This window comes from Pongo pygmaeus, chromosome 5 (assembly GCF_028885625.2).
Source record: "Pongo pygmaeus isolate AG05252 chromosome 5, NHGRI_mPonPyg2-v2.0_pri, whole genome shotgun sequence".
NCBI lineage: Eukaryota > Metazoa > Chordata > Mammalia > Primates > Hominidae > Pongo > Pongo pygmaeus.
The window spans coordinates 132,883,743-132,894,338 of NC_072378.2; positions in this window are offsets into that span (position 1 = coordinate 132,883,743).

A 10,596-nucleotide genomic window follows, 5' to 3' on the forward strand; every position below is an offset into this window, starting at 1 on the left:
ATACCTTTAAAATTACTAAGTGAAATGAATTTTTAAAAATCAAGTAAGACTATGAATGAATAGCAAATAATTTGCTCTTCAGATGAAACAAGACAAATTGATGTCTTTCAGTCTTGTTAAGATGTGCACTTTCCTGTCCCTTCTGCAAAAGTATTTACTTGGCTAATAAATGTTAAATTCCTATTTGTTAACTGCTTTAGAGCTCAGCATATCCCACTCCCTGCAGACACTCTTTGTCTTTTAATCTGTTGACTCTTCCCTCTGCTCTGGTATTTTTCCTAAAAATATATTTTTTTAATTTATTCCCTTTCCTCTTTTCTTTACAAAGCATTCTACTCTTTCCCAGCCTGCCAAAAATTTCATTTGTGAATAGCCTTTATCAAGTTATTGGTTTCTTTCGCTTTGGTTATTTTACCACAGGAGCCCTTTTAGGTATCAGTTTAATTTATTCAATCTTGGGAGAGATCTCAGGGTGTATGGGGCAATTTACAGATGTAGACATCATCTTTACCAGGCTGTTGTAATTGTCAAACCAGTTACTGTAATTCTTGTAATTATTTCCTCCCCCAAAGTGGAAAGCAGAAGCCACTGTACTTCCCAGAATGATGTCAGGATGATTATTTGGCTGCTGTCTTGCTATTGCACAAAACTGTTTAAAGAGTTGGTATGAATAGAGCCCTATGTTACATTATTCAGTTCATACACATTGAATATTACTTGTTCCTTTAGGGAGGATATCTTTCAAGTGCAGTCTCTAGCTTTCTTTTCTTTTTTTTCTATAGTAAAACTTAATTACAGCAAGGAATTTGCAAGATTTAGAAGTCATGTGGAATATACATCAATGAGAAGCATTCAGGTATTCATCCATGTTTTTTCCATTTACAAAACATGAAACCTATGCCTATATTGTATTGAAATCAGTGCTAGATGCCTTAGACACAGGCATAACATCCCACTTTTGTCTTTAATAAACTGTGACTCTGGCAAGAAGCAATGTTGGTCACTGAAAATTTTAAAAAGGGCGAACACTATCTTAACCAGGTAATTAAGGTTCAATATCAGTAGTGGTAAGGCATATGGCTATTGTGTGTTCTTCACATTATGTAATGAGAATGGCTTTTACCTCTATGACCTTTCTTCCCCAAATCCATAACCCCCCATGTAGTCATGAGAAAAATGTCAGACAAAACTTTATTGAGGAATATTCTGCATAATATTTGATCAGTATTTCTCAAAACTGTCAGTCATCAAAAATGAAGTATGAGAAACTGTCATGATCTACAGGAAGCTAAGAAGACATGACAACTAAACATAGTATGGCATCCTAAATGGAAAGCTAGAAAGAAAAGGGACATTAGGGGAAGTGAGGAAATCCAAATAATGAATGGAAATTTTATTGCTATATTGATAACAATATTGGATCATTAATTATCACAAATGTACTATACAAGTTTAAGATGTTAATAATATGAGAAACTACTTGCAAGGTATATAGGAATTCTCATTACTATCTTTGCAATTTTTCAGTAATTCTACAACTATTCTGACATTAAAAGTTTATTCAAAAAATATAGAGTACACAATTCCTGCTTGATAAAGTTTCTAGCCTGTCTATGCGAAGACAGCAAAGCACTTATCCTTACAGTCATTCATTTATTCATTCTGAAAATATCTTTGAAGACTTAGTGTGTACTAGACTCTTGGTTCAGTGTGATCAGGAATAGAAAACCAGGAACTTAGAATATTTTGCGGCAAAACCCAAAATACCAGTAATTAAGACTTGGAATGCATGGGAGTTTAAGCTATAAAAGGATGTGTTTAAGGAACACAGGAGAAATGAGAATTCAGACCTGGATGGAAAATGAAGGAGATGTATTAAAGAAGTGGCATTTAAGTAGGGCCTTAAATTTTAAGAAAGATTTTTGTAGGAGGGAAAGGATGGGAAGGGATTTTCAGGCATGAGCAAAGAAACTGAGAGAGTGCAAAGTGTTCAGGGAATATGAAAATAAAACAACTAGGCTGTGCGTGGTGGGTCACTCCTGTAATCCCAGCACTTTGGGAGGCCAAGGCGGGTGGATCACAAGGTCAAAAGATCGAGAACAGCCTGGCCAACAGGGTGAAACCCCGTCTCTACTAAAAATACAAAAATTATCTGGGCGTGGTGGTGCATGCCTATAGTTCCAGCTTCTCGGGAGGCTGAGGCGGGAGAATCTCTTGAACCTGGGAGGTGGAGGTTGCAGTGAGCCGAGATCATGCCACTGTACTCCAGCCTGTGTGACAGAGTGAGACTCTATCAAAAAAAAAAAAAAGAAAGAAAGAAAGAAAGAAAATAAAACAACTAAATAACCGCCAAGAAGCAAGAAGTAGTCACGCTTTTAAACCCTCCGAAGGTTGGCATCCAAACCCTGCACCTCTACCTCTCCTGGGCATCCTCCATTGTGGTTTGGAGACATTCTCCCCTCTCTGCTCAAGTTTCAACTCCCATAATTTTCATTGTTTTCTAAGAAACATTTCTCAAATGAGGCTTTACAAAACAGTCATCACATAAAATGCTCCAAAGAAAAAGATTTCTGATTCAACAATGTTTTGGAACTGTTGCATACTGTTTTCTGTTCTTGGAGAACACTATATATTGGCATATTAAAGACTCTGAGAAGCCCTGTTTTAGAAAAAACCTGTCCAATTTTGTTTAAATGTGCATTCTAAACATTTGTTAAACCATGGGGACTCTTTTGATATGAGGAACTCAATAACAGAGCTATTGTCCAAGGAAAACATTTAAGGAACACCATCTCTATCATTGATTTGGTTCTTACCAAATGTATTATTAATTTTGTATTGGTCTTTTGGTCTTTTACATACAATATACTTCATTCAATTTATATTTCTAAAGGTAGAGGTGGTTTTCCAACCCATGGTATAATAATGAGTAAGCACTCATAACATGTTTTTTTTGTCAATTATGATGTATAAGATAAATTGTACAGTATGTAAAATGGGGTAAATTATATGACTTTGAAGGAGGGACTGGATGCTGAAGACTGAAAAATCTCAGAAGGTTCCATGGAGGACTTAGAATATAATACCAGCTAAGCAGTGGAGGATTGGTTTAAATAGAAAAAAAAAATAGTAGAAAAGGAATTTCTTGGCAGAATAAAAATCTCATGAAAGGTATAAATTTAGTGGCACATCAAATGCAATTAAGCATACAAAAAAGGATAACCAATAAGATCAGTCGGCCTAAAGCACACCATTTGGGTAAGAGAGTCACAATCAATCTATCCATCAATCAACATACTATTTTAAGCCCTATATCTGCACTGTCCAGTATGGTAGCCATGAGCAACATGTGGTTACTGGGGACTTGAAATGTGGCTAGTCTGAGCTGAGATATTCTATAGGTAGAATTTATATATCAGATTTCAAAGACAAACAAAAGAATGTAAGATGTCTCTTTTTAAAATATTGATTACATGTTGAAATTATCAATTTTGGGATGTAATGGGTTAAATAAAAATATATTATTTAGATTAATTTCTCTTTTCTCTTTTTACTTTTTAAAATGTGGCTACTAGAAAAATGTAAAACTATGTATGTAGCTTAAATTATATTTCTATTGGACAGCACTACTCTAGAGAAAATAAAAATGAGCCATAAGACAATTCTAGCCCTCCAGGACTTAAAAATCAAGATGGGGAGGCAATGCATAAACATAAACAATGAAGTAAATATATATGAATTATGGTAAAAGTTAAATAATGTTTATTTAGCAATTGATGTTTAAAAACAGAGATACAAAACTCATACTAATCTTATATTCTGGTCATTTTATAAATGAGGAAATTGGGACTCAGAGAGAAACAAATTAACTTGCATGAAATTATACAGCTAGTAGGCTAGGTGCGGTTGCTCACGCCTGTAATCCCAGCACTTTGGGAAGCCGAGGTGGGAGGATCACTTGAGTTCAGGAGTTTGATACCAGCCTGGGCAACATAGTGAGACCTTGTCTGTACTAAAAATGAAAAAGTTAGCCAGGCGTGGTGGTGAATGCCTGTAGTCCCAGCTACTCAGGAGGCTCAGGTGGGAAGATCACTTGAACCCAGGAGTTTGAGGCTGCAGTGAGCAGTGATCACATCTAGAAACAAAGTGAGTTTCTGTCTCAAAAAAAAAAAAAAGTTATACAGTTAGCAAAAAATCTTTGCCATACTTTGAACACAAATTATTTGAATTCTAAGCTCAATTTTTTTTCTTGACATGGAAATGAGAGTTTAGGACAAACAATAAGGGATATTACAAAGAAGTACAGTTTAAATAAATGCTATCCCCAAGAAGATATTTAGCACTTAGAGTTTCTCTCATAAGTCAGTGGTTCTTGATAATTTTTAGATCATAGTCACATGAAATATGCTGAAATCTATGTGTTCTCGCTCTAGAAAAATGCACACAATCACATATACACAATATGTAGTGTACTATTCTGGGCGTTCCATAACCTTTGGGGCCAATTATAGGTCATGGATACACTGTTCCTAAGTTGGGCATAGACTAGACTTGGCTGAAGTGAAAACGACCTCAACTAACTCTGTGGCTTAACACAACAAAGGTTTATTTCCTGCTCATGTGAAGTCCACATTGAGTCTGAGGAGCTATCAAAGGCAATTGTCCTCAACATAGTGCAGGCTGCTTTGATTTCATGGCTCCATCTTTTCAACAAGAGACTTCTATACTTCAGCCTGAAAGAACGCATAACACTTAAACCTATTAGCCAGAACCAAGCAGACAGTCCACCTAATGGCTTGAAAAACGCAGGACGATAAGCACAATGTTTGCTGCACACAATGGCCTCTTCCAAACACTGTTTTACTGAATGGGACATCACATTGTGTGAACGATGTGTCTCTCAGGGTTTGAATTTGGCAGAAAATGTTTTAAACTCATTAGTGTTTATTTTAATTAATATTAAGTCTAAGTGAGATAGTTGCTGGCTTCGGCTGGGTGACTCAAGTATGTTAGAGTCAAGGATGCTGTACAGATTTTTCTGATGCTTCTCTAATGGTTCCAAAGTGACTACAGGAGTTCTAGCCAAATCACACACGTTCCTGGAAATAGGGAGGAGGAAGACCTAGGACGAGGGGGCTCTCTGAAGCCCTACTTGACAACTTCAGTTTCCTCAAGAGACAGAAGATTCTGATGCTATGGAGGAAATTAACCCATTGGTTGTTAGGTGAGAAATAAGCATTTCTGCCACATGAAGTAATCTGGAAAATGAAATCTAACAAGTGAAAATAAAATTTCTTACCAAATTCTCTCACAAGTATTTGCTGTATAAATCCATAAGAAAGTGAACTGAGAAAAAGAGAATGGAAAAAATAACAGGTTTTCTCAAAAACCTCTATACCATCTTTTTCTTAAACTTCTCCTTTTGTATTATTTCGTATTAATTTTTCAGCCAATGAACATGTACTATATATGTGTTACATAGTAAATTCCCTGTTTACAATGCAGAAGTCATGAGAATGAATGAGACTCAATCGCTTTAGTAGAGTTTTCAATATTTCCCAAAAGGTAGTGGTTACAAGCAGAGCCAGACAGCCAATCCTATTACGGGACAAAGATATCTTGCTGGAGATCACACAGTGGGTCAGCACCAGGGACAGAGTCCCCAGAATTTGCAATAGCCTGGTTGTTATTGTCTTGGAGCAATCAGTAGAAACATGTAAAGGCATATTTTTTTATTTTATATTTCAAGGTACATGTGCAGGATGTGCAGGTTTGTTACATAGGTAAACACGTGCCATGGTGGTTTGCTGCACCTGTCAACCCATCACCTAGGTATTAAGCCCAGCATGCATTAGGTATTTTCCCTAATGCTCTCTGCCCCCACCCTACCCTCTTTCAACAGGCCCCAGTGTGTGATGCTCCCCTCCCTGTGTCCATGTATTCTCATTGTTCAGCTCCTACTGAAGAATCAATATCATGAAAATGGCCGTATTGCCCAAAGCAATTTATAGATTCAATGCTATTCCCATTAAACTACCATTGACATTCTACACAGAATTAGAAAAAAAAAAACTATTTTAAGATTCATATGGAACTAAAAAAAAAGCTCGTATAGCCAGGCCAATCCTAAGCAAAAAGAACAAAGCTAGAGGCATCATGAGACCCAACTTCAAACTATACTACAAGGCTACAGTAACCAAAACAGCATGGTACTGGTGCAAAACCAGCACATAGACCAATGGAACAGAATAGAGAACTCAGAAATAAAAGCATACATCTACAACCATCTGGTCTTCAACAAACTTGACAAAAAAACAAGCTATGGGGAAAGTATTCCCCATTTAATAAATGGTGCTGGAAGAACTGGCTAGCCATATGCAAAAAAATTGAAACTGGACCCCTTCCTTACATCCTATACAAGAATTAACTCAAGATGGATTAAAGACTTAAATGCAAGAACAATTAATATTTCACTAGTAGGGCTGCCCTCTACCAGATGGCTAATGGAGTCACAATGCAGAGCTATGAGATGGAGGGCAGGGGATGCTATGGCTAATTTTAACCACAGCAGCAAACACAGAAAAACCCACTAGGTCCTACAGACTCCTGACCAGCCCCAGCATCAGATCTTGGTCTCTGTGGGCTATGATGAATTCATAATTCAAAGCCCAAAGCCTAATTTCTGTTGTGTTTGGAATCAAATTCTAACTCTGTGGTTCTGATCTATGAGGCTTTGCATAGTCTTACCCCTGCACAACTCTTTACCCACTGCCTATTCTGCTCTCCCCTTACCTGTTATGCTCCAGATGTATTTGTCCAATCCCAGCCCCTTGGCTACCCACCACAGGATTCCTCAGAAGCTGTGCACTGGCTATCCCATCTATTGTACTAGGTCACTCAGGAGATTTGCACAGGGTTTTTCATCTGCTGGATCACTCAGTCCTCAGATCTTCACAGAACTGGTTCCTTACGCAGGTCTCAGCTTTATCACTCCCTTAGAAAAATCAAGATCTCGGCTAATGTTGTTATCTACTTTTTATTCTTTTACTCACCTTGCTTTTATATCATTTCCTTAATTGTACATATCGGAATGGGTTACAGTCTTATTCATCTGTTTTAACTGTCTGTCTCCTAATGACATGTAAGCTGTAGGAGGTCAGATACTTGCTGAAGTATCACTATGAGTAAATCAGACAGTTTGTACTGGTGTTTTATTTCTTTGCTCCTTTGTTGTTGTTTTACTTTGGTCAGTTGAGTAAATAAATGAGTGAATAAATAAAATAGCAATAGATTCCCCAACATTGGGAGGATACATTAAATGTATTCTTTTTTTTTTTAAAGTTCTGGGGTACATGTGCTGGATGTACAATTTGCTTACATAGGTAAGTGTGTGCCATGGTGGTTTGCTGCACCTATCAACCCATTACCTAGATATTAAGCCTGGAAAAATGCATTCTTTTCATAAGCTTTTTTGGGGCGGGGCAGGGTCTTGCTGTGACCTAGGCTGGGGTACAGTGGCATGATCATAGCTCATTGCAGTCTCAAACTCCTGGGTTCAGGTGACACTCCCATGTAGCTGGGGCTACAGGCATGTGCCACCACGCCTGGCTAATTTTTTTTAAAAAATTATTTTTGTAGAAAAGGGATCTCATTTTGTTGCCCAGGTTGGTCTCAAACATGACTTCAAGCAATACTCCCATTTTGGCCTCCTGAAGTGCTGGGACTACAGATTTGAGCCACTGTGTCCAGCCTTAGATGCATTTTTAAAAGAATAAAATAGCTAGGTTGGCCTCATCTGAAGACTTGTTGAATGTGCCACTAAATCTCTTAACATCTAGGTTCAGCAAGCCTTTTCATTCTTAGAACTCAATCAATAAAACTCAAACATAGAAAACTATTTCAAAAGACTTACTATCTGAAATAAAAAAAATCTTCCTAAAGAGTTTATGGAGGCTGGGCGTGGTGGCTCACACCTGTAATCCCAGCACTTTGGGAGGCCAAGGCAGGTGGATCACTTGAGGCCAGGAGTTAGAGACCAGCTTGGCCAATAATAGTTAAACCCCATCTCTAGTAAAAACACAAAAAAATTTGCCTGGCATGGTGGTGCACACCAGTAATCCTAGCTACTTGGGAGGCTGAGGCACAAGAGTCATTTGAACCCTGAAGGCTTAGGTTGCAATCACGCCACTGCACTCCAGCCTGGGTGACAAAGCAAGACTGTCTCAAAAAATATATATATATATATTGGAAAATATTTGACACCTGAGATCTGAACCATTCATGAGTTTCATGTTACTATAAAACATATCTTTGCTTGCTAATCATTTTCAGAGAAACCTCTAAGCTGTTTTCCAGCTTGTACTCTTTCTGAAACCTACACGGTTCAAGCAGCATGGCCCAGAGCAGTGTTGGTAAGAGGCAGACTGGGATTTGGAGCCAGCTCTGTTAGCTATAAAGGTCCTATTTTCACCTATTGTGTAATCCTCCTTCAAAGCAAGATTGAGGTGACAGAAATTGTGCTGGCCAAACATTAGGTTTCTGGGTTCTAGGTCCTGTCTCTGCCAATCATAGTTTGTGGGACTTCAGACAAGTCAGTTTATCTTATTGGACCTTAATGTGAAATAATGTAACTCCAATTCATGACCACTAAAGTTCCTTCCAGTCCTAGAAATTCTAATACAAAGCAAACGTGAGTAACATAGCAGGGCTTTCTCTGTGTAACCACAGTGGAGTTTGGTGTGCTAAGGCTAGCTCTCAGAAGCCGATTTTGATGATAACCCAAGTTACTTGAGAGATGGTCAAGCCAACACTGGGACTGGAATTCACAGATTTGATCATGGGGTTAGATGGAAACCATCAAAAACAAGAAAAAGAGAAAAGATTACCCCAAGCACTGTGAGGGGAAGCAGTATTGGAAAATGAGCTCCAAGCAGGCAAGGAATTCACCTGAAAGCATGGATGAAAGACAGGTCTGGAATGCACCAAATGATTAGGATCAGGAGTGTCCATAAGTGTCAGAATGTAGCAGAGAGTGGCATTGTACAGAGTTCTACCCCGAGACTTTCATACACAAACTTTCAAATGCCATGCTACATTTACCATCAAAAGACCATCAGTTAGGAAGCAGATGATCTAAGTTTGCCTGACTGAGTTGCCACATATTGCAGGAGAGTCTCCTGGAGTACAAAGTGGAGCAGTTTGAAAACTTGGGGAGAGAAAGAGAGTAGTGAGGACTGTGGTGAAACTCAGTGTCAGAGGCCAGGGTAACCAGCACCACGGTAGCAGCAAAACATGAACTAACTGGGACTCACAGAAAAGAGTAGTGCTGAGACCTGGGGAGTTTTTTTTCTCCTAAGGTCTTTCTCCTGAAATAAAAGCACACACAGAAATAGTCCTTGGATTGAGTTGCGGGAGCAACAAGGTCAATGAAATAAATTCTCCTTTCCCATCGCTTAACTACATGAGGACATGAGTCAAACCCATCTAAGCTATTGATTGTTCCTCAGGATGGCTGGTGTTATCTAGAAAGCTGCCCTTAACACACCCAACCACTGAAATGTCTCCCTGCTTGAAGTTGTGCTTTCTTTAGAGTCATTTAGTAGCTGTGCTGTGCTTTCAGGCTAAAGCCACATTTTTTCAAGCTAGAATTGAATTAGAGTGTGTAACTGGAAGTCAAGAGAATTCAGTCAATTTTTAAGTCAGGAGCATGTGGGAATGTGTGGCTTTGATTGTATGGCACTCAAAGTAATTGATAGTGAAGATATAAGGTCTTGGATTAAATAGAAGGGAAGAACATCCTGGGGGCCTGTGGTAGGCAGCACCATCCCCCCTCCCCCAAACACACCTATATCATAATTCCCAGAACCTGTTGATATGTTACCTTGCTTGGTCAAAGGACCTTTGTTGGTGTAATTTAATTAAAGGTCTTGAGATGTGAAGATTACCCTGGATTATCAATATGGACTCTATATAATATAAGAGTTCTTATGAGGGAAAGAGGGAGGCAAGAGGGCCAGGGTCAGATGAGATGCAATAATGGAAACAGAGGTCAGAGTGATGCAGCCACAAGCCAAGGAACACAGGCAGCCCCTAGAAGCCGGAAAAGATGTGGAACAGAGTCTCCTCTGGAGCCTCTGGAAGGAACACAGCCCTGCTGACATCTTAATTTTAGCCCTATAAAACCCAGTTCAAATTTCTGACCTCCAGAACTATATAATAATTTTTTTTGTTGTTTTAAACCACTATATTTGTGGTGATTTGTTACTGCAGCAAAAGGAAACTAGCACAGCACCTTTGCTACAATTCATCTTTTAGCGAGGATGGTGTTCACTTCTGTCCCATTTCCATCCCTGCCATGCTGACATATCTGGAATCCTTAATTCGGTCTATCACTATGACCCTCTCCTGGAAATCGGCAAATGAATATCAGCCTCACAAATTATCACAAACCCACTGAAAAATAAATATAGAGAAATACGATCAACGAACTATATTTCAAGGCAGCATGCTTTGAGTGGAAGGACTAGAACATATAAAACGTTGACAGCAGTTTTCTCTAGAAAGTGGGAGTTAGGAAAAAATTATTTTCTTCTCTGT